The sequence below is a fragment of the Zingiber officinale genome, chromosome 11A, assembly GCF_018446385.1.
Source record: "Zingiber officinale cultivar Zhangliang chromosome 11A, Zo_v1.1, whole genome shotgun sequence".
Lineage (NCBI taxonomy): Eukaryota > Viridiplantae > Streptophyta > Magnoliopsida > Zingiberales > Zingiberaceae > Zingiber > Zingiber officinale.
The window spans coordinates 35024207-35050478 of record NC_056006.1 but is presented as its reverse complement, the minus strand read 5'-3'; the positions used below and the strand labels follow the sequence as shown (position 1 = coordinate 35050478).

Here is a 26272-nt window from a genome sequence, read left to right as displayed (position 1 = left end):
AGAGGGGGGTGAATTGCTGAAAACAAAAACAAACTATACCCTCCTCGGATTTCAACTCAGAATTTAAATCAGCAATAAAATAACAACTAAATTAAGGAGACAGAAAAAGAAATAGAAACAGAATTTAACCTGGTTACAACCAAGGAGGTTGTTAATCCAGGGCGATGAAAAGCTCTACTATTAGAATCTCCTTTACTGTAGGCGGAGAAGCCTTTTTACACTTAGAACGCTCACTTAGTTGCTAGGAATTGAGTACAGATTGATTGCTTGAGTTGTTGTTGAATTCCTAGCTCCAGGGGCCTTTTTATAGCTCCTATAAAGTCTATCCCAAGGGTCCAAGGCGCCTCTAATAAGGTTTAAGGTGCCTCCAGCTCGGTCAGCGAACAAAACTTTATCCGCAGTGCAAACGGTCAAAACAGACCTGTTGAATGCACCTTCAATAGGCTTGAAGGCACCTTCAAGGGTGCCTTCAAGCTTGTTTAAGGCGCCTTCAAGCTACAGTAACTTCTGCTACAATAACTTCCTGCTACAGTAATTTCCAGTCTCTTTTGACTCCTTTTCTTCTTCGCTTTGACTTCCGAAGCTCCGTTCTTTTGGGTGATTGCGGCCAACCGGAATAGGGCTCACCCGAACCTAATTCCCGGGCTTCTCCTCGAGCAGCCTTCCGTCCGACTTAATGTCCCTCGAACGTCGCGGACGCTCTTCACGCCCACCGGAGTACTCTTCCGCAGCTCTCTCGTCCTTCGGATGCAGCAAGCCCGTCGGCTCCCATCACGTGTCGTCCTTCTCGCTAGCTGCGTCTTCCGCTCGACTTCCTGTGCTCCTAAACTCCTGCACACTCAGACACAGGGATCAAACACAACAGGACCTAACAAACTTGGTTGATCACATCAAAACTACCACGGGGTCCAACACCCACATGATCTTATACTCCCACAACAGTTACTTCAATTAATAAACACACATAAACCTGATTTAAACTCTCTCATTTCTATATTAGAAAAACTAGAAATAATTGGAGAAAATCCTACTAAATATTGGGATAGAGACAAAGTATACTGCAAACTATCAATCATTAATCCAAACCTTACAATTAAGGCCCAAGACTTAAAATATACAAATTGGGAAACTGAAGAATGCAAAATGCATATTAACCAACTCTTAACTAGGAGTCATTCAAAGGTCTACATCAAGGCACCGAAGTCCAGCTTTTATAGTTAATAAAGGATCAGAACAAAAACGTGGCCAATCTAGAATGGTATTTAATTACAAGAGACTAAATGATAATTGTCAAGAAGACGGTTATAAAATCCCCGACAAAGACCAACTCTTAAATAAAATCCAAAACTCAAAATGGTACTCAAAATTTGACATGAAGTCAGGATTTTGGCAAGTCAAAATGCATCCTGAGTCCATTGAATGGACAACCTTCTCTTGTCCCGAAGGACATTTTGAGTGGCTTGTTATGCCTTTTGGCCTCAAGGTCGCTCCTCAAATATTCCAAAGAAAAATGGATGACATTTTTCGAGATTTTTCTCTCTTCACTTGTGTATATATAGATGATATTTAAGTTTTCTCTAAGACTAAACAAGAACATTATGCTCATCTTTATATTATATTTAACTTATTTGAGAAACATGGTCTGATTATTTCTCGAAAGAAAATGATAATAGCTACTACTCATATTGATTTCTTAGGAGCAGAGATAGGACAAGGACAAATAGCCCTTCAACCTCATATCTCTGTTAAAATCTTTGCTTTTCCAGACAAGATGGAAGACACTAAAACTCTAAGAGCCTTTTTAAGACTCTTAAATTATGCTAGACCTTATTTAAAAAATATAGGAAAAATCAGTGGCCCCTTATACAACAAAACCTCCTTAACAGGACAAAAACACTTTAATCAACAAGATATAGCACTTGTAAAACATATCAAAGAGTTAGTAAAAATAATTCCTATGTTGACACTCCCACTTGATGCTGACTACTTAGTCATCGAAACAGATGGATGTGAAACTGGATGGGGAGGAATTTTATTTAGAAAAACATCCAAGTATGACCCTAAAACTACAGAAACCTTATGCAGATATGCCTCTGGAAAATTTCAAGAAAAAAGACATCTTACCTCGTTAGATTTTGAAATATTAGCAGTTATTTATTGTTTAGAAGCCTTCCGATTATTCATTTGTAATAAGCAAGAAATCACCATTCGAACCGACTGCGAAGCTATAGTCAAGTATAGTAAACAAACTAAAGGATTAAGAAAAGGATTAAGTACTAAGAGATGGCTAAAATTCACAGATACTATTATTAATAAAGGTTTACGCATTAACTGGGAACATATAAAAGGAATTAACAATTTTTTAGCTGATACTTTATCTCGTTTACTCCACTAACATTTTTTTGTTTAGGTAATGGATCGACCAAGGAAAGTACGCACCTCGTTTGCTACTAAAACATTAAGATTTGGAACACAAGAATTACAACAGTTTACACAGCAAGAAGATCAATTTTGCTCTTTATTCAGAGACAAATTAGATCACATTCAACACTGTTTGATAGATAACATTTGGCACATTCCTACCATCCCTGGTAGCTCAGGACACAAGATAGCAGTCATGAATGCTTTAACAAACTATTTTCTAACAACCATACAAAAGCCAGCAGGCAAGAAATTCTCTTGTTATGTAGTCTTTTCTGGGCCACAAGCTGGGGTATATGCTACTTGGGAGGAAAAAAATATGGCCATACAAGGCCTAGAACATCCTTTCTTCAAAGGGTATTATTCACTTGAAGAAGCTTTTGATGCTGCCAGAACTCAACTTGGTGCTAATTTCTTTATTAGCACTTTATTAAAAACAACAACAATGGTGCCAACTAGCTCACAATCAGAAGAGCCTCCTACATATGCACAAATTACTGAAGGAACTCATGGGTCTCCTTCCTCTTCCACAACATTAGAAGAAAAGAAACCACAACGGGCCAACTATCTAACACTGGCCCAGTTAAAAGAACAAGCTGCAACAACTTTTGCTCAAAGAACATCCGCAACCCATATATTGGGCCTGCCCAACACCATACCTGAGGATATCAACTCCTACGTTCGAAACCTAGCAGAACAATCTACACTACAAACATTTTTTGAATTATGTGAAGCACTAAAGGCCTTCCACAAAAATCCCCCTCCTGGGATAACTATTACTTATGAAGCAGAATTTGGCCCAAAACTTAAATGTCAGAAAATTGGGCCAACCTGTGAAGACTCTGCTAAATACGGATGTCCATGCCAGCTGCTATATTCCTTCCAAAAAGCCAACTTAGACTATGAAAGGTATAAAGCAATTTCATACAAAGGAAGGCTTATCACTCCTTTTCTTCTGATGGACTACGGACTGCTATACAAAGTTTGGGTACATGATCCAGATTCTGTTAAAGATTTTCCTAAAAAGCTTGGTACTATTATTTCTCTGGCCCTCGAAAAAGAGGAAACGTTTGTTGTATGTACTTTTGACAGCTCTCCACCGGAATGGCTTAACCTTAATATTGAACCAGCCAAACATCTGGTTAAGCTGAATATCAATGAAGTCGGGGGTATCCAAACAGAACTTGAAGATTACCCATCTGACCCCGATCTCCATTGGGAAGCTCTCCCTACTATTGAAGATCAATTAAAGCATTGGAGAGCATCAGTACAAGGAACTAATTGGGCTTGGGATCGCTTGACAGATCCAGACAATTACTTCCTAGTAGGAGAAACGTACACTGAGAAGATCTATTGGCCAAAAGATATGGGAACTAGATTCCTCCCTTTCTCCTTCAAAACACAGCATACGACATAGCTTTAACATTATAAAAGAAAATTTGAAAGATACTGTCAGAAGATACTAGCCAGCTCTATCCTTTCTGCTAGAGCATATAGAGTAGCACTCCATAGAAGTATGCAGCCAGACTTAGCCGGAATTTCACAAACTCCCTCTCTGGACCTTACCAGTGACAATAACCTCGACAACTTAATGGAGACTTAATGAAGTAACGTCATCCATGACGTCCTCTCCCATAAACACAACACTACAGTAACATCTACCCAAAACGTCATTCCTGACGTTTTTCTGTCAACCAGCCAATATGTCCGTCCACCCACCTAAAACGAAGCCATCTGCCCCCCCCCCCCCCAACTAAACCCTTCTTTTGCCAGGCCCCCTTCCCATTTCTTAGTGCTTTCCACTTGTCCTTCACCAAGCCTTCTCTTTTCAGGCCTCTCTCTTTCTCTGCTTTCCTTCTCCTCCAAGAAAAGCTCTCTCCTCCTCCTATAAAAGGACCCCAAAACTCTCTTGCTGAAGTATCCACTTCCCCCACTGCACTCACTACTGCCCATACTCTTACGTTGTTATTCAAGTGTGCTCAAGTGTGTTTGTAAGTTTTCTTTGTCAAGTTATGTAAAAATTCTGTACCTTTATGTAATATATGTTGTTTTCTATGTAAGCTATCTTTATGTAAAAAATTTTATGTAACTCTTTGTAAAAATTCTCTATTAAATAAGATCTATGCTTGTTGCTTGTTTTATGATGACAATCTAAGTTTAGACTCAAAAACAATCTGTCTCTCTCGTCTTGGTTCTTTTCCTCAATCCTTGTCATAGTAACCAACAGGTGAACAGTAACTGTATCAGGAATAACCCAAAATCATATAAGACCTGTGTGGGCTAAGTAAGAAGGGTAGCAACCCAAAATCTTACGCATAAGCCGGTGCACTGATTGAAAGGTGAGGTCCTGAACAAGTGGGTAATTTGTGCATATGTAGGGAGAGCTGATTAAAGCACCAATGCTTTAATTGATCTTCAATAGTAGGGAGAGCTTCCCAATGGAGATTGGGGTCAGATGGGTAATCTTCAAGTTCCGTTTGGATACCCCCGACTTCATTGATATCCAGCTTAACCAGATGTTTGGCTGGTTCAATATTAAGGTTAAGCCATTCCGGTGGAGAGCTATCAAAAGTACATACAACAAACGTTTCCTCTTCTTCGAGGGCCAGAGAGATAATAGTACCAAGCTTTTTAGGAAAATCTTTAACAGAATCTGGATCATGTACCCAAACTTTGTATAGTAGTCCGTAGTCCATTAGAAGAAAAGGAGTGATAAGCCTTCCTTTGTATGAAATTGCTTTATACCTTTCATAGTCTAGGTTGGCTTTTCGGAAGGAATATAACAGCTGGCATGGACATCCGTATTTAGCAGAGTCTTCACAGGTTGGCCCAATTTTCTGACATTTAAGTTTTGGGCCAAATTCTGCTTCATAGGTAATAGTTATCCCAGGAGGGGGATTTTTATGGAAGGCCTTTAGTGCTTCACATAATTCAAAAAATGTCTATAGTGTAGATTGTTCTTCTAGGTTCCGAACGTAGGAGTTGATATCCTCGGGTATGGTGTTAGGCAGGCCCAATATATGGGCTGCGGATGTTTTTTGAGCAAAAGTTGTAGCAACTTGTTCTTTTAACTGGGCCATGTTAGATAGATGGCCCGTTGTGGTTTCTTTTCTTCTAATGTTGTGGAAGAGGAAGGAGACCCATGAGTTCCTTCAGTAATTTGTGCATATGTAGGAGGCTCTTCTGATTGTGAGCTAGTTGGCACCATAGTTGTTGTTTTTAATAAAGTGCTAATAAAGAAATTAACACCAAGTTGAGTTCTGGCAGCATCAAAAGCTTCTTCAAGTGAATAATACCCTTTGAAGAAAGGATGTTCTAGGCCTTGTATGGCCATATTTGTTTCCTCCCAAGTAATATATACCCCAGCTTGTGGCCCAGAAAAGACTACATAACAAGAGAATTTCTTGCCTGCTGGCTTTTGTATGGTTGTTAGAAAATAGTTTGTTAAAGCATTCATGACTGCTATCTTGTGTCCTGAGCTACCAGGGATGGTAGGAATGTGTCAAATGTTATCTATCAAACAGTGTTGAATGTGATCTAATTTGTCTCTGAATAAAGAGCAAAATTGATCTTCTTGCTGTGTAAACTGTTGTAATTCTTGTGTTCCAAATCTTAATGTTTTAGTAGCAAACGAGGTGCGTACTTTCCTTGGTCGATCCATTACCTAAACAAAAAAATGTTAGTGGAGTAAACGAGATAAAGTATCAGCTAAAAAATTGTTAATTCCTTTTATTGTTCCCAGTTAATGCGTAAACCTTTATTAATAATAGTATCTGTGAATTTTAGCCATCTCTTAGTACTTAATCCTTTTCTTAATCCTTTAGTTTGTTTACTATACTTGACTATAGCTTCGCAGTCGGTTCGAATGGTGATTTCTTGCTTATTACAAATGAATAATCGGAAGGCTTCTAAACAATAAATAACTGCTAATATTTCAAAATCTAACGAGGTAAGATGTCCTTTTTCTTGAAATTTTCCAGAGGCATATCTGCATAAGGTTTCTGTAGTTTTAGGGTCATACTTGGATGTTTTTCTAAATAAAATTCCTCCCCATCCAGTTTCACATCCATCTGTTTCGATGACTAAGTAGTCAGCATCAAGTGGGAGTGTCAACATGGGAATTATTTTTACTAACTCTTTGATCTGTTTTACAAGTGCTATATCTTGTTGATTAAAGTGTTTTTGTCCTGTTAAGGAGGTTTTGTTGTATAAGGGGCCACTGATTTTTCCTATATTTTTTAAATAAGGTCTAGCATAATTTAGGAGTCTTAAAAAGGCTCTTAGAGTTTTAGTGTCTTCCATCTTGTCTGGAAAAGCAAGGATTTTAGCAGAGATATGAGGTTGAAGGGCTATTTGTCCTTGTCCTATCTCTGCTCCTAAGAAATCAATATGAGTAGTAGCTATTATCATTTTCTTTCGAGAAATAATCAGACCATGTTTCTCAAATAAGTTAAATATAATATAAAGATGAGCATAATGTTCTTGTTTAGTCTTAGAGAAAACTAAAATATCATCTATATATACACAAGTGAAGAGAGAAAAAAATCTCGAAAAATGTCATCCATTTTTCTTTGGAATATTTGAGGAGCGACCTTGAGGCCAAAAGACATAACAAGCCACTCAAAATGTCCTTCGGGACAGGAAAAGGCTATCCATTCAATGGACTCAGGATGCATTTTGACTTGCCAAAATCCTGACTTCATGTATTTTCAGGATATAGGTTACACTGCTGATGCGAGGGTTGCAAGAAAGAGTTTACAAGACTGTAATCAAAAGAAGGAACAACTTCTTCTATGTCATCTACAGAAACAATAGAGTAGATGGAGGATGTATCAGAAACATCTGATTGTACTTCTATTAAATCTAGATTTGTACAGGTAACTAGTTTTGCTTCTCGGGTATATAAATTCTTTTTATTTGGGCAGGCAGAGGATAAATGACCTGGTTCATTACAGGCAAAACATGTGATAGTATTGGCATATGTCTTCTTTGGTTTGAACTTCCGTACATGTTTTTCTTTATTTAAGTAAGGTTTCTTTTCTCTACTTTTACTAAGATAATAAGTCTTTTTAGGTTTTATTGCCTTTGGCCTTGTTACCAATTTTCTAGGTGTTCTTGCTGAATGATTTAGTCTTGGTCTAGGTTGGGTGAGGCCATATTGTTGAGGGGTATATATCTGGCTACAAAATCCATATTGTTGATTTTTTAATTGCTTTTGTATGTGGATATAGGTACATTTTTTTTTAAGTATGGAAATAATGTGTTGAATTCTTACTCCAATGTTATCGTATTATGGTGCTACATTCATGTCTGTCCAGGCTTTATGTATTTCCTTTCCTAAGTCTCCTGGAAGTTTGCTAAAAAGTCTTTCCCCTAGTTCCGAGTTACAATAGTTTCCCGAGACTGCTGTTAATGCTAGAAAGTCATTACAAAAAGGTTTAATCCAGTTCCAACTAAAGAGTTGTAATTGTTCTAAGTCTCTCATAGCTTCTCTTTGTCTTATATCTAATCCAGTATTAGCATCTTTGGCGGTAAACAACCTATGAATTGTATAGTAAAAATTGAGTATGTTATTTCCTTGTGACGCCATTCTGGCTACTTGCTCGGGATATGTAGTTTTATATGTTGGGGTTGCAAGGTTGCAAACATAGTCCCATATTGGAAACACGTGGGAAAGATCATGAGTTTATAAGAGAAAAGATATCTTCATTGGCATGAGACATTTTGGGGAGAGTCCAAGAGCAAAGCCATGAGGGCTTAGGCACAAAGTGGACAATATCATGCTATTGTGGAGATATCTAAATTCTTTTCGATCCAACAATTGGTATCAGAGCCCAGACTGCCAGAAGGTTTAACCGCCGACTGTGCACAAGAGCTATAGTCTGATTGAGCCATGTGAGTACAATATTGGCCTCGAACAAAGAAAGTGGGGGCTCCTATGTTTGGATCAAGAGGACCAGACACCAGGCAGGAAGTCCTAGTTGCGACTAGGCAAGGAAGTCCTAGTAGGTCGGGTGGACCGAGGGGCAGGAAGACCTGGTGGGTCGAGGATCGGACGTGGAAAGCCTATAGTCCTTGTTTGAAGGGGGGTTGTTGGGGTTGCAAGGTTGCAAACATAGTCCCATATTGGAAACACATGGGAAAGATCACGGGGTTATAAGAGAAAAGATATCTCCATTGGCATGAGGCCTTTTGGGGAGAGTCCAAGAGCAAAGCCATGAGGGCTTAGGCCCAAAGTGGACAATATCATGCTATTGTGGAGATATCTAAATTCTTTTCGATCCAACATTATAGGCTTCCCATGCTGCTCTAGCAACATCACCTAGGTAATTTTTTCCTACTCTTATCATGGCTTCTCCTATTTCTATGTCTAGCTTGATAATCTCTTTTAACAGAGACTATCCACTGTTCTAGATAAGTATCATAAAGTTGAGGATCATCGCATTCTCCAATATTTAACAAGACAAAATTTTTGTCAAAATAGGTAATTTCATGTGGTCTTCTTTTTCCTATTGTTCTTAATAAAGGATTATTATTAGTATATGGGGTAATCTTTGTTCTTGGGGGATGTCCTTCCCCATAATCCATAGTTCTCATAGAGCTTTCAGGATATCTTACTTGTAGCGGTTGTGATCTGAAGTTACTAGTGCTACTAGATTCTGCTGGATTCATTAGATTTACTGTTGAGAAGTAATCTTGTTTTTTAGTAATTATGTTACGCTCTTCATCGAAATATAACATCTAGTCAGGCTCTAATTTATGGTGTAAAAGGTCAAAAGTTTCTAATTCTTTTAAATCTTCTTTAATGAAATAGATGACTATTTCAAATGGAATGTAAACATATTCATTTAGATCGTTATAAAATAAATAATTATTTTCCGCATTATTGCTTATAGGAGTGTCCAGTATGCTATATTCAATGTTCATTAAATTCATATTAGTTTGAGTTTCTTCATTATCTTCTTTTTGTGATATTGAAGGTTTATAATTATGAAATCTTACTATAGAGCTTTCATGTCTATCTTTATAAATAATGGATTCCGTTGGTTGTAAGTTTGTGATTTATTGTTTAATTCTAAATAAAGAGTCCAATCCAATACTGCAAGTAATGTTGATGAGAAGTCTTTAGGTTTGAGGAAATAAATGTCTTTTGTCGTAAGAGTTTCAATAACATTAGTAATTTGAACTTTAAAATTATTGTTAATATTTGTCATGGTTTTTCCTAGAAAGATTATGTGTATTTGAATATTATGTCTTTGAAAGTCTCCATACCCTCTAGCTTGTACTGAAATTTTAATATGTTCTATAAAGTTCGGGATTGTCATATTGAAGTTTGGACAGAAATAGGAAATTCCTAAATTGCTATTCATATCTACTTCAATGAGTCCAATAACTGCCTTATCATTGTCAGAAAATCTTGAGTCGTAAAGGACTAAAAATACTTTAGCTCCTATACTTTTTCTAGTAAGTCCTCTTAGTCCAAACACTATTAATTCTAGATGTATGTAGTGATGTTTTCTTTGTAAAAGTGTTATTGCCGATTCTTCTGTCATGAGTGTAAATCTTTCTTCACCTCCATTTGGTAGATGAAGTGGTTGTGTTCTGTGATGTCTATAAAATGATGTATATATATATTACTTAAATAAAATATTTTAAACAGTAAAAATAAGGGAACATTTGGTTTGTTTGTATTTTTATTTTCATTTTCAGAAAATCATGTGCGTTTGGTTGGTACATTTTTCATTTTCATTTTCTAAAAAACACACGTTTCTTTTTCACGCATGTTTTATAAAAAAAATAGATAATAATTTTTTTGAAAAAATAGAGAATGTTTAGAAATCATTTTCTATTTTTCAGAAAATATGTATTTTTCAAAAAATTGAAAATGAAAATAAAAAAACGTAAAAAGAACGCATCCTTATTTTTAAATTTTTTAAAAAATAATTTTTTCATATTTTTCGTTTTCTTAGAAAATATTTTTTATTTTTAAGAAAATGACAAACTAAATATAATTTTTATTTTCTAAAAAAAATAAAAGTAAAAAATAATATGAAAAATATAAACCAAATGCTCTATAAGATATTTAAAAATAAGGAATGGGATGCCCTGGTAATTTTTATTTAATTATTTTTTTAAAAATACAAATATACGTAGTATATACTGTTTGATATATTTACATAATGCCAAGATAAGAAACAAATCCCTAATTGTAATTTTTCAAAAGAAAAAAAAAAAACAAAACCTTCCGGATTCTTCTTTTTCGGTACTCCCGTCTGCTTGCGTCTGATCTATTTCTTTATCCTCCCCTGGAAACGCATCGCACCCTCGACTCCGCCTCGTATTTTCCTCCTCCTACCTTTTCCCTCTACCATTCTCTACCCCGCACCAGTTTCGCCGTCGCCGCCCATTTTAACAGGTAACTGTTCTCCGCTGCATTTAGATGATTTGCTGAAATCGTAAGCATAGGTAGATCTTGGGCCAAATCTAGAGAGGGTGCAGTGATCTAAGAATACCTCGTGGAAATCGTTATGACTTTTGGGAAAGCTCCTCTTGTTGGCTGTTCGAGAGCCAAGGAGTTGGATCCTTAGGAAAGGAATCAATTGGTTATCTGAAACCTTGCCTTCTGAGAACGATCGGCCTGGTTTGGTCCTGTGCTTGTGCCTTATTCCATCGGCAATTTGTTTCCTTTACATGCATCTTTTTTTACTGAATTTAATATGTTGTAATATGATAGGAATCCCCATCTTATCTCGTATGAAATCACTGAAAGAGGACGACCTTTCGAGTGGATTGACCTTTCATAGACAAAAGCTTTTAATTCATTAACTTAATGAATTAATTAATTGATTGATTACTTGATTCCTAAAGGGATACGTGATATGTTTATTTATAGGCATCCAAGAGGTGCTTTGTTGACAATTAAAAAAATTAATTCTAATATCTAATAATAAGTTAGGAAATAACTAACTCTGAATCCTAAAACTATTTCTAGATAAATTAATTTATTTATTATAATTAAATGACTTATTTTAAAGATAATAAAGGAAGATAGTTTTAAGCTGAAAAATTAATTTTAAAATATTTCTATTAGGATAGTCTTAAGCTGAAAAATTAATTTAAAAATTATTCCTATCAGGATCATATCATTTCATTGACTTTTAAAACAACCTTGTCCTTGAGGTCAATCCTTTTTACTTTTTTTTTTCCTTCCAATGTCTTGCATAAAACATCTTCTGTGTTGCAAATTGAGACTTTTTCTATAGAGTTATGACACACAAGTAACCATCTATGGTTCTTCTTTGAACCCGAATGAGTATGCCTAAAATTCCTTCAGTGACAAAGTATAATGTGTGAGATCTTTGTTGAGAGGTTATGAGCATTCTAATACTTTATTTTAGAAGAATGACTTTTGCCTTGAGATTTCCTTCATCTTTGTCTTGCGTCGAGTCCTCACTAAGTTATAACAAAAGAATAATCTACACCATTGCTTCATTGAGTAGAGCTAGTGTGCCAAAATGGCTTGTGGTTTGTTGTCTTTTAGTAAAAATGAGTTTGCTAGTGCTGATCCAAGGAAAACTTTGGAGGTTGTCGATGAGAACAAGGTCTTCATTTTAGGTGATCTTTAGAAATTTGTTGTAGTCGCCAAACCTGCGGGCATAGAGGAAGATATTGCATTTGATGCACTCATTAAAGGAGAATGTGTGCCCACACTAAGAATTTTGGACAAGTTATTGTCCCTTGGTTCTCTCAGATGACGAAAGTAGATGATATAGGCACCTGTAAGGCTTTAATGCAGTGACTTTAAATATGGATGATAGATGAATAATTCTTGCTCTAAGCAACCATGACTTTGGTTAAAAAGTTGAAGAAAGTGACTATGGTACTTTGTTATTGATGTGATTTGTCGAATTTTAGACAACTCATCAACATTTTTTTTTTACTTTGGAGATGAAACAAGTGATAAGATCAACTTCTCTCATGATAAAGACTCATAGCATGACTCAAACAACTAGTACCATTAGACAACCTTTCCTTTACAATGCAGAGAAGCTGTCTACACCTTGGAGTCATCTGACGTTGCAGTGTAAGAGGAAAATTTTTTGAGTGCTTGAAATCCATCCACTCTAATCTCTACTTCTCAAATAATGGAATTCTTCTTTTGTTCTCTAGTTAGTTCCGATATGAAATATCCTTGCTGTGTTAGAATTGATCAAACATACTTTTTTGGAACATTTTTTTGTTCTTTTAAAAGAAATAAAAAATAATAGAATTATAAAGAAAGCATGTTCAAAGAAAGTTGCAACTGTGTTATGGAATGGTGATAACAATTGTGTTAGAGATGATATCAATGGGTTGTTTGTGGTGTTACAAGAATTATGATGTAGGAGATGTGGGAGTGTTTGGGGGGGGGGGGGTGGTTGTGGAGGGTTTGTGATGTAGGGTGATGGGTGGAGATGAGGAACTTTGCTTTGATATCAAGTTTGTAGGAACCCACTTTTTATCTCATGGGAAATGAAAAAAGAGGATGATCACTTTAAGGAGATTGCCCTCAAATACCAAAAGATTTTTAATTCATAATGAATTCATTGCTACATGATATGTGTATTTATAGGCATCCAATATATGCTTTGTCAATATCTAATAACAAATTTGAGAATAACTAGCTCTAGATCCTAAAACTAATTCTAGATAAAGTAATTTACTTATTCTAATTAAATGGCTAAATCAGATGAATCCCTTTTGGGATTGTATCAAGGTATCTCTTATCTCTCATTGGTAGGTAGGCAATCCACCAAAACAACGTTCCCTCCATTTTAGATATCTATTGTTGTGGTTGTTATCGTCGAGATGTGAACAAGTTTAATGTATAGGTGTTTTAATCTTCATTTTTTTTCCCAATTGCTATATATCATCTCTGCCAAACATCTTATGTTATTATCAAATCTTTCTCTTTATCCCCTTCCCATCTGCTTTGCAAACATGTTTTGGGTGATGTTTGTGAGTGTTTTTTTAGTAATTCAATTCCAGTGTCCTAGCATCCTAAAGGGGTTTAGACCAACATCTGATGTACATCCCTGCAATTTTCCTTGCAGTACAAATATATTTTACTTGTCCTGAAGACAACCTCTAAATTAAACTCTAAATTTATTCATCGATATGTATTATATCCCTCTTCCATGACATTTGCCCAAAGTTATATTGTATACTTGTAGTAGTTAGATCCTTTTCCTATTCCTCCCATCATTATTTTAAGCTATGATATCTCTCAACTTTTTGGGATCAAGTGCATGAGTCTTATCCCTTTATTAAGCTCTATGTAAAGCTATATGACTTGTACTATTTAAATTAATTAAAATATTTTTATTTCATTAATTAATACTTTTTTGGTCTATCTGCATTTTACATCTTCTATTGATTGACCTCTTCTAACTATTGAATTTACTATATATAGCATTTTATGGAGATAGGTAGTTGATTCACTTCATAGTGTCAAGGCAAGGGCCTAGGAGGTTAGTATTAAAATAATTTTAACATAAAATAAAGATGAGCAACCAAAAAAATATGTACAAATATCTACATGAACTCTATTGAATTAATTTTTTCATTTTATTATTTTTATATACAAAATCTCAATGCCTTTCACACATTTGTGGTTTTAAACTTGTAAATATAGCGAGGGCATAAATTCAACATGCATTATAGTGACAATGCTTGTTTGTACAAGACTTTGACATGTCTATAATATTATCTAAGTAGTTGTACAAGGCAACATTAAAAATATTGCGCACGTTATCATAATTAATCAAAATAAGTTTATAATTTAAATGATAATTAATAACTAAATATAAAATAAGAATAAAATACATCATATTTCACATTGGAACAAAGAAAACACGTAACACAATTAGATTACCATATATAACACAATAAAGTGAAAGGGATGTAGTAAGGTTGGGTACTTAGGGATTTATTCAAGTGAATTAATTAGATAAATAAATTATTTTTTTAATGAACCTACTTAGTGTGATGGGGAGCCTTGGCGCAACGGTAAAGTTGTTGCTTTGCCAAAAGGTCACGAGTTCGAATCCGGAAAACAATCTCTTGCAAAAAAAAAAGTAGGGTAAGACTGCGTACAATAGATCCTTCCCCGGGATTCTGCATGGCGGGAGCTTTGTGCGCCAGACTACCCTTTAACCTACTTAGCGTGCCCACTTGGAGCTCTTAGTTAGTCTGGTTGGTTTGCCTAGGCCATCTAGGTGGGTTGCTTGTATTGCTTGATCTGCCTAGATGACCACTTGGTAGAACTATTGCATGTTAACATATGTAGCTAAAGTGCCCCTTGTACAAACTATATTGGAAAGTACTATTTTAAATTCAAATCACCTACAGGCTTTTACTAAAAAATTGCTAAAATAACGGCAAATTTAAGTGATTCTGGTAGTCTTTTAAGATGTTCTTCTCTAATTTCATTTCCTGGCTAGGAGTCAAGTGACTAGTAATCTCTTCTCTAATATTGGAATGAATTATTGCCTTTAAAGTCTCCAATAAGCTGACTCTACTACAAGGGAGCACCAACTGGTTTCACCATGAAATCACATCCCTTGTATATCTCTTCTCTTACTGTATGTTTCATTGACTTCTGATATGACATCCATCTTTGTCTTTTGTACTTTTCTACTTCTGTATGTTTCATCGACTTCTGATATGATATCCATCTGTCTTCTGTACTTTTCTACTCTCTTTATCTGTCCCTCGTTACCTTACATCAAATGGTATCATAGCTTCTACTGTTAGACTTTCCCTTTTTGATCCTTTAGTCCAAGAAATCTTAATCCTGTAGATTAGTTGCTGCTAAGTGCTAATTACATTTCTCTTTCCAAGGCCCGATTGATATTTGAAGGAGATTGGTGGTTATTGTTAGAAACATCATAGCATACTTCTACTGTAATCTAGATTGAATTTTTGCAGAACACAATTATCATCATGCCTGCATTTAGATTCACCATAACACATCATGCATGATTATGGCTAATTGAATTACTATCATAATACATTATATTTTACATTTCACATTTTTTGTATAATCTTTCATGGGGCACATGGTGAAGAATCTTTTTTGATCCGACATGCAAATTCATGCATATGACACAAATTTGGTTGAATTGACTATGTGACTGAATATTTCTTAATTTTTATTGGATTGCGTAATTGAAATTTGATGGTTGGTTGAGCTCTGAGAGAAAAACAAAGATGTTGGTTTGATTTAGGTAGTTATTCATTTAAAAAAAAACTACTTTAGGCTTCTAGCTCTTCTCACCAATGTGACTGAAATTCCTTTTTAGTTATCAAAATTGAGAATGATGGAAGTGCCATTTTGCAAGGTTTCTATCAAGCAGCTTGTGCTGCTATAACTTACAGTAATGGTGATATTTCAAGTCAAGTGGAACATTCCATGGCATACTATACTTGAAAACTCAAGTATTCAAGCAAAAAAATGGTACTCTCTAGGTTATATAGTATATTGGGCATCGAAAATACCTGCTTATTACCCAATAATTTATATAGTTCTCTGATTTGTTAAACTTTGCAATATTCTTATCTCATTTAAGGAATTTTCAATGTAAACATAATAGGTTTGTTGAATTCTTAAATCATGTCTCTTTAAGCAGATTTGCTAAACGAGGCTATTGAGGTTTGAAGCGTGCTTGAACTAGAATTAATGTTTTGCTTCAAGCATGGGTGTTTTAGAGTAGAAGTCTGAATGCACTCTTAGATGGTCCAACCTTGTAACTATTGCTTGGTGAAACCTTATATATCTCTTAGCCTCTTGAAGAATTTTTATCCATTTGCAATATTCTGTTCATGTTCAATAAGACTCAAAATAGAAAAAATAAACTTGTAGAGTGATTAAAAATTTCCTATCTCAGTTAAGTAATTGAATTGCTGACATACTAGGCTTTCTGGATTCTTAAATCATTTCTCTTTAATCCTTAGAGGTTTGCAAAACAAGGCTGTTGAGGTTTGAAGGGTGCTTGAAGTAGAATGAATGTTTTGCTTCAGGATGAGTGTTAAAAGAGTATATGGCTGATTAGAACCTAAGATGGTCATTCCTATTGCATATCATGGTGAAACCCTATATATCTCTTAGCCTCTTGAAGAATTTTATTCAATCAATATTCGTTCATGTTCCATGAGACACTTGCAAAAAGAAAATCCATAAGCTCATGAAAGAAAGGTTAAGATCTGAGATTATAATTATAGGTCTCCTAAAAACACTGCCCAATCATTACTAGGTTTTCTATAACTAGATAATAATTAGGTTTTACAGGATTTTTGAAAATTTTCCAAAATTTAATATTTATTATCATAATTGCATTATTAGATTAGAGCCACTAGACCACAGGGATACTAATAGATAGTTGATAATCCGGTATCTACATGTACCTTCGGGTACCCTAAACCTATATATGTCAGGGTTTGATATCTAAATTTAAGTTTGCTTAGCATTGTGTACTTGTCAGTACCCATATACTATAGCCATTTTGGATGTATCTAAACAATTAAGGTAGCAGGTAGCTGATATGTATTTGAAAACTATACAAAAATTTATAGTTCATGGAATCAGGATTAATGTTGGTACTTTACAATGAAAAAACCTAAGCATTGCCAAACTTGTAGGATCTATGGGATCAATTTAAAAATGAAAAAATAAATTAAATTTGTCTAATGTAGAACATAAGATTTTTTTTGAAATATTTTCACAAAGTTAAAATTATGCTTCACTAAATTGGAAGTGTTAAGAAAATAAATACCTTAGCTTATCATATCAAATATGTAAAAGTTTCTTCATAATTTCTAAGCCAATTTAACTTCATAAGTTAATGCAACTTAAATTGTTTCTTGCCTTTGAAATTTCACCTTTCTTTTTCATTTTTAAAGATGTTAACCCAACATTAAAACCCTACATATTTGTAACTATATAGTGAATGAAAATTAGGAAGATATATTAAGTCTTAATTATTAAAATATAATAATCACTGATTTCTTCTTGATCACTCTGCCCTTTTGACTTTCATGCTAGTTGTTCTCCTATCTTTTGGGGCTTTCATTTTAGGTGATGTTAAATAGAGTGGGGTTGATTTCTTCGAAAGATGATCATTCCAAAATTCATGCTATCATTGAAATAGTAATGTTTTAGTGAATCATATGTATTAAGATTATTGTTATCATGTCAAAGGTAACGAGGAGGATATAAATGGAAACAATTTAGTTGGATGAAAACATAAGGCACGGAGAATCATAATAAGTAATTTCATGGTTTTAAATACTTTTCCTGCTAGTCGGGACAAATTGAAATTTACCGTTCTATTTGCTGACCGACACATGGATCAATCTCAAGACACAACATAGCTATGCTGTTCCATTTGCCGATCGACACATGGATCTATATTCTGATCAATTAATTCATAATAGAGGCAGAATCACAGTTTTGGTGGAAGTCGATGCACATCCAAATCCTTAGTATGAAGCTTCCCAATTATTTTCCCGACAAGGTGTAGAAGTAGACTTAGAGATTATATTTGAATACACTTTGAAGTATTGTAATGGCTACAAACAAATAGGGCAGTAAACTACTTCATGTAAGATCACGGCAGGAGTAGTTCTCCAGATGGTTGAGGGAACAAAACTAACCAGACAGATCTCTAGAAGTTTTAATCCAAGAATGAGGAATCAAGGAGGAAATGTAGAATGCCAAACACACAAGACAACACGGGAGTAAACAAATGGGTGATTTTGGGATCCATGGAGCAGATGGGAAGGTTTATATTGTTGCTGGACAATTAAATCTCCCAACAATGTTGTAGGCCAATCTAAAGCAGTCAAAGGATATGATAACGAATAGACTATATCTAAATATTTGCAATTGTGGCTGTTGGGACATAGATACAGACTCGGGCTGAAACGCTGAGCAAATAAAGTATAGAACAAAGAATGTATGGGGTTCTGAAAAAGATGCTAGCAAATACAGAGGAGTGGATCTGCCTTCTCTTTCCAGATTGACATCCAGATTGATGTTAACATGGATTTTAAGGCAATTGAGTTTGTTCCTAAGAGCAGAAGGATACTAGGAATTGGAGCAGTTCTTTTGTCTACTAAGGTGGTTGTGGCTGGGTGGACCTATCTGTTTGCCCCTTCTCAATAAAGATTGCATCGTGGAATATAAGGGGTCTTAACAAACCCCTTAAACAGAAGGGGTGCAACACTTCCTTCAAAAACATGGTATCTGCTGGTGCAGCGGGGCCGGCAAGAGGGGGTGAATTGCCTTAAAAAAAAATAATCCCTTTCTCAATCCTTTGATTATATTAGACTAGTACTGAATTAATTGAACAACTAAATAAAGGAAGTAAGAGGACAATTCTATTTACTTGGTTACAACCTAGGTGATTGCTAATCCAAGGCGTTGAAGAAAGCTCCACTAGAATTCTCCTTTGTTGCAGGCAGAGAAGCCTCTTACGAAAGTTGATAGTTCAAAAGAAAGACTAGGAAAGTGTACAATACTTATTGTTCTTGTTGAATTATTCCTAGCTCTAAAGGTCTTTTTATAGCGTCTAGAAAATTCTATTCAAGCTTAGAAGATGCTTTCGATAGGTGGAAGGCGTCTCCAGCGTGACAAATCTTATCGCCGAAGATAAAATTTTATCTTCGGCTAGCAGCTAGGGGAGGCGCCTTCGGTAGGCTGGAAGACGCCTTCGCATTGTTCATCAAGGCGACTTCCAGCCATGGAAGGTGCCTTCCATAGGGCAACTCAGCTGAAAAGCTGATCTCTTTGCGTAATTCTTTGCGTAGGTGATTCTCCGGTTAACCAGAGTTGAGCTCATCCAAACCCAACTCCGACCTCCTCGAGTAGCCTTCCTCCCCTTCTTCTCGTCCCTTGGACCGCCGTGCGTATTCTTCTCGTCCGCTGGTGTACTCTTCCGCAGTATCTCGTCCTTCTGATGTACCAAGCCAGTCGACTCCCTTCCCGTGCCATCCTTCTCGCTAGGTGCGTCTTCCGCTCGAGTTCTTGTGTTTCTAAGCTCCTGCACACTTAGACATAAGGATCAAACACAATAGGACCTAATTGAACTTAGTTGACCACATCAAAACTACTCCGGGTACTAACAATATTAGTATCATTGGGCTGTTGGAAACTATGCTGTCTTAGGCAATATTGCAGAAGATGTTGAGGATAGGTTTCTACATATGAAGATAGTTCATAACTTGGAATTCTCTTCATAGCGATGAATATTGTTGTTATGGGGCATTCGTATGGTGAATGTGGACATACTAGACATAGGGGAGTATATAATCCATTGCTATGTCACATGTGTCTCCAACCGAACAACACAACATAGATCACCTTTATGTATGAGCTGCATTCCGTTATCAAGTGCCAACCCCTTTGGAGCAATTTACATATGGTGGACTTGTACTCAGCGAATCCTGATTGGTTATAGGGGACTTCAATGTAATGTTGACTACAGAGGCAAAGAGGGTGACCACCCACTTACCAATTATGATACACATGGCTTTATATATTTTGCATCTCATACTACTCTGATAGACTTGCACTCTAGGTGGGCTGTTGATTCACTTGGACTAATTGTTCAATATTTTGCAAGTTGGACCGTGCAATGATAAACAATGAATGGCTAGAAGTTGACTTTTGTGGATACACATAAGTCTTGTTTTGGGATGTATATCCGATCATTCTTCCTTTGTGGTCTCCATTCTCGTAGACAGGCAAAGGGTGACCAAACCATTCAAATTCTACATGTGGATGTTGTATTAGGATTTCGTGCATATTGTGGAGGATGCTTAGGCCGAACAACCGGAAGGAACAACTCTGTACATTTTGAAACATAAGCTGATCCGACTAAAGAATCGGTTATAGATCCTGAATCAACATTATTATGAGCACATATTAAAAAAGCTAAGAGTGTCAAATAGGAACTGGAGGAAGCCTAGGTTGCACTAGGCACATGCATCAGCGGAACAAATTATCAAAGTATCCTGCATAAGGCATCCCAGTTAGCTGAAGCAGAGCTGATATTTTATTCGCAACAAGCCAAATGCACCTATTTAAGGAATAATGACCAGAATACAAAGTCTTTTAGGATGTAGTGAAACGGAACAAAAAAGAAGTATAATTGTGGCACTAAATCGGGAGTCAAGAGAAAGTATCACCAACATCCCGGAAGTAGCATCAGTGTTTGTTGAACACTGTTAGAACTAAAGTTGTTGAGCACCTCAGCTCCAAAAATAGGGTTAGATGGTAGATTTATTCAGCTATGGACCACTATTCTAACAAGAACAAGGGCAACAATTAACAAAACTTGAGCTAAGAGATCTAACATGCATTATTTAGTATTGGAGATGAAAAGACACTAGGATCGGATGACAGGCTATGGGGCCAAGTTCTATTAACACGCATGGTCGATGGTTGACAAAGACTTTCACAACAGTTATCGAATTCTTCTCTTCAGGTAGGCTGTTGAAGTAATGGAATGACACCTTGTTGTGCTTGTGCCGAAATTAGCTCATTCTTCAAAGGGTAATGGATTATAGATTTATAATGTTATTGTCAAGATGCTCGCATGGAGGCTAGCTGATCTTGTAGGTAACATACTGGAAAGGTGTAGATTGCATTTGTTCGTGGTCAGTCTATGATTGAGAATGCCCACTTGACACGAACTGTTAAGGAAGTATGCTCAAAAGTGAATATCTCTGAGATGCATTCTCAATGTAGACATTTAGAAGACATTTGATTCATTTAGGATTGTGTGTCAACCGACTGAAATCTAGAATATACATGGCTGGATTGGATGAGCATACAAAGAACATTTTGATTGAGGTCTCAATTTTTCAATAAGGTTCGCTTCCATTCCGGTGCTTGAGAATACCCCTAGACTTAAAAAAATTACAGACTTCAAATTATGGGGTTCTAATTGATGTAGTTATTGGTAAGATTAATTCATCGCCGCGGCATGCACTGTCACATGTAGGAAAGATGGAGTTAATCGGATCAGTATTACGAGTGGAGTAGAGTCGAGCTGTTTTTGTTATCCATTCTATCGATCTTATATGTTATCATAGATAGTTCTATTCACTATATATGTCATTCGTCTAGGTACTTGTAGGTATGGAACAACTCATTGCTCTCTCAGGTCTTATACATGAAAAGTAGGACACCATCTAGATCAAATAGTTTCACCATGTATATTTGAGCCGATTGGATATATGGACCTGGACGGTTAAACATGAAGATTCTTCGCTGTTTAAAAAGTTATTAATTTGAGATGAAATACTTCACTACATTGGTATGTTTGTCCTAGCAACAAATCACCTTAGAGGATGGTTTGCACAATTCTATAAGGGGTATCCAGAGCATATGATTTTTTTTGGAAGCAAGTAACCAAGAAAGCATTGGCCAACATAGTATAAAAGCGGTATGTTCAACCTATACATACATTTACAGTATGACTTCTTGCACATGGGAGGCTGTTGACACGTGATTGGCAATAATACATGTATGACAAGGCTTGTGTGCTCTGCGGAGCTGTGGAGGAAATGCTGGAACACCAATTTTTTTAGTGTCCTATAAGCGGTATGTTGTGGTGGAAGGTCCGGACTTGGCTTGGAATGCAACAGGAAATGAACATATATCGTCAAATGATACAAGTTCTTAAGCAATAATATAGATGCTCACAGATTTTGAAAAGGCAAGGTACTTCAGTTGAACTGACAAAATGTTTAGAGTTTGGGATATGACTTGGTTATGCCCAATAAGAGATGTATATTTAGAGTCATTTAACTTGCCTAATACTTCAGTTGAAATTAGTCATCATTCGACTTAAGTGTTATATCTTCTAGGTTATTTGATGGTTGCAACGTGTTCGCATTAGATTGATGACTTTTTTTTAGGTGTTTCATTGGTTTATCAATTGAGTAAATTTAATCGCTAGTCGACTAACTTTGCCGTTGGCTATTGACTACTCTACTAACTAATGAGTATCTTTCTGTTTCAACTTGAGTTGATTGATGAGTTCACTCAAATCACCTTTAGTCGATTGAAAGTCACTTTCAATCGATTGGATACTTAGCTCATATTATTTTTATGGTTGAGCACCCATTTAAGTTTAGTCTCACCTATATCTCTTTATACAACTTTTATACAAGTATACTTGACTCTTAACTTCACTAGAAGTTACTAGCTAAGAGATCGAGCTTTTGAGACTTCATGTTCCAAGAAAATTTACTACTGGGTCTTCCATTGACTTGTTTTAACTTCAATCTGCCAAGCCTGTAGTCACCCTTGAGTTGCCTAAGTTTTTCATGTGTTTAAGTATATGATACTCAACCTATTTTAACTTCTTTGATCACTTAGTGTAGGTCGACTTCAACCCACTTAGACTTCATTCATTACACCTAAAATTTCAATGTCAAATAACCTCCACTTGCAATCTTGACAATTGACCATTTTCATAATTCATATATCTTGATTACATTTGACTTAACTAAATGCAACGTAAAAAAACATTTGGAATCAAACTTATTTTCTTATCATCTCTCTTGATTTCTGTGTTCCTTAATATACAAATTGGATATAATCCTAAATTTCCTTTGAAGTGTATCAAATTCGAGTTTGGGAAGACATTTAGTAAAGAGATGACGCGGGACAGGATAACGATTATCATGCAGGCTAACGAGAAAGGAGATTAGAGGAGAACGCAAGAAGAGAAAACACCGAAAACAAAGAGAAAATCATCGTTCTCTAGGTTTTTTTTTTAAAAAGGAGTTTTATTATGAGGATCATTCCTTAAACAAATATACAAGTTTTTATATAAACTCTAGATCCTAAGATTAGAGAAAAGAAATAAATTCCAAAATATAGACCACAATTCCTATCTTGTAAAGAAAGGAAAGAAATTCTAAAAGAAATAAAAAATTTTCCAAACAGATTTACAATCTTAAAATTTCTAAATGGACTAAAAATCCAAAAAATATAAAAGATATGAATTACTAAAAATACCTTAAATACTAAAAAGGTGAAATTACCAAAAATAATAATAATAATCTATGGATCTTTCTACATCAATCATCCCAAGTTGAAAGAACTCACCCTCGAGTCTAGAGTAGTGTCAGTGGTAGCCTAAGAGGAAGATCTGACACCAAACTTATAAGATCTATTAGCAGCTATTGGACTTTAGGAATTCTCATCGATCTAAATGATGAACATAGTTGTACTAGAACTTGGACTCCCCTTCTAGTATGTTGATATCGTACATTAAAATTTTAAAATTTGTTGTATCCATCTGTTCAATGTCTGATCTTGAGATTTGCTTGACTTTGTTTTTTTTTGTTCTATAGCATTAATTTCTTTCTGAAATTGTTCTCTACAAGCCAACTCACAATGATTGTTTTCAATCACCAAGCATGTATTCATCTGTTCTGTCAAATTTAAGTGGTAAAAATCTTTGAAATCACTTGTGCAAATTGTATGCAATATCTTGCTTTAAAAGAAAAACGACAATGATGGGGAAGCTCTTTTGGAATAAATTCAGCAATCTTTAAAATGTACCTCATCAACTTCATCATCATTGTAAATCAGTTTGCAAATCTTTTTGGTCTTGCCTTCTAGGTCTTTCTAAGATGGTCTACAATCAGCTGCTTATATAATTTGATAAAAGGTTCAAAATTATCTTGCTGGATAGAACATGAATCCAGACTGAATAAAGGATTATCATTAAGTACTTTGTCCGCTCCATAATTATCATATACTGGTTTGCTAATCACCTTGGTCTCGTTTCTAATTTGAGATCGAGATTGAGATTCTTCAATTTCTTTTGGGTCAAATTCCTCCTCTAAATCATCCTTGAATCCGTCTAGGTCATCTTAGGCGTTGAAGCTATTGTTCCATACGACAAAACCTAATCGTCCTTGGAATGAAGTATAAGTGTACCCAAAAGGAAGAAAGTGATCTTTTATTTTTTTCTTCATCTTCTCCTAATCCTTAATCTTGATTTTGCCCTGTCTATCTCGTGAGCGCAGAAAGTGCTCCTACCATAACGATGCTCGATCCTTAAGTCTGATGACAATCAGTTTCACCTTCAAACGATCTGGAACTTGCTTATTGTCGAAGATCTGCTTCACTTTATTGATCCAATCAACAAAATTCTCTGTATGTGACGTACCAAAAAATTTGAGTAGATCAACTCGACATCCGAGGTCTCTATGTTGATCCTCGCGACCACACCCCTCATAATCTTTAAGATTTCGTGTTGCTAGACGTTGAGTTAAATCTATAATCTGTCTTTGTAAATTCTCAATCTCATCCTGGGCGCCACGACTATAGTGCGAGGCTTCCTTAGAAGGAACTTGCATAGCACGACCCTGATCATGACCATGACAATTTTCAATTGGATTCAATGCTCAACTTTCTCAATTAGAATATGTCTGCTACCAACTGACGCTGGGCTATCTATGGTGGTCTGCTACCAACTGACGCTGGGCTATCTATGGGCTAACGATAAAGGAGATTAGAGGAGAAGACAAGAAGAGAAAATATCGAAAACAAAGAGAAAACCATCGTTTTTTAGGCTTTTTTTAAAAAAAAGTAGGATCATTTTTCAAATCGATATACGAATGTTTATATGGACTCTAGACCCCTAAGACCTAAAGAAAGGAAATAAATTTCAAAATATAGATCATAATTCCTATTTTGTGAAGAAAGAAAAATTCTAAAAGAAAGACAAAATTTTCCTAAGAGACTTCCCTAAACAGACAAAATCAAAAAAATATAAAAGATAAAAATTACCAAAAATACTTTAAATATAAGATAAAAATTATCAAAAATAATAATAAAAATCTACAGTTCCTCTTATATCAAGAGGTCAATAAGGTTTAAATACTATATCTCTCTTTGTCGCATGATCTTTAATGAACAGAGTTTTATCTTTTTATGTTTTATCCTACAAGGGGTCCACCAAATTCTTGGTTAAATTTATACCGTTCATGTTATCACACAAGAGTTGAACATTTTGTAAAAGAGTTCATATTTGTGTAAATTATCTAAAGCAATCGTGACACACAACTACTCATGACCATATACTTGACCTTGGTAGAGGATAATGCAACTTAATGTTGCTTCGGGCTACTCTAACTTACAAGAGAAAACCTAAGAAATTGACATTTCTACTTGTACTCTTTATCCAATTTGCAACCCCCATAATAGTAATTGGAGTAAGCAACAAATTAATGCATTAATTCTTACACACCAAATACATATATTAAGAGTAGCTCAGAGATACCTTGCAATAATTAACTAAATGTGATCCGTTAGTACAAGATTGGTATCTTGTACATAAACCAACCACAAACAAAATATCCAAGCAAGCTACCAATTATACTTCTAAAGTATTTTAAATCCACTTGTTTACCCATTGTCTCACTATCCATCCTAATATTGGTGACCATTGGAGCTGACAACTCCTTGCACTTTTTATACCAAACTTGTTAATGTTTTTTTTTAATGTGTTTGATTTGATGATTATGAATTACTTCCCTAGTTTGTTTGATTTAAAGCCCTAAAAGGAAATTTAATTTGCCCATGAGGCTCATCTCAAACTTATTCTGCATAAGTGTAATAAATTCACTTGATCCTTTTGGTAGATGCCAAAATGATATCATCTACATAAATTTGGATAATAAAAATATCATTTTCATCACTATGAAAAAGTGGGATTTGTTTATCCTCTCTTAGAGATTAAAAGGTGGACAATTTATCATACCAAGTTGTTGGTGCTTATTT

The 26272-nt window shown here is 35.4% G+C and overlaps 1 protein-coding gene across 1 annotated transcript in view; it reads left to right on the top strand.

Moving 5' to 3' along the window:
• The first annotated feature begins 10651 nt into the window (after window positions 1-10651).
• LOC122031023 overlaps window positions 10652-26272 on the top strand; it is a 30751-nt gene continuing 15130 nt past the window's right edge. Inside the window, exon 1 of the mRNA XM_042590071.1 lies at window positions 10652-10837. The gene's annotated coding sequence lies outside the window, so the exon portion shown is untranslated. The remainder of the gene's footprint in view (window positions 10838-26272) is intronic.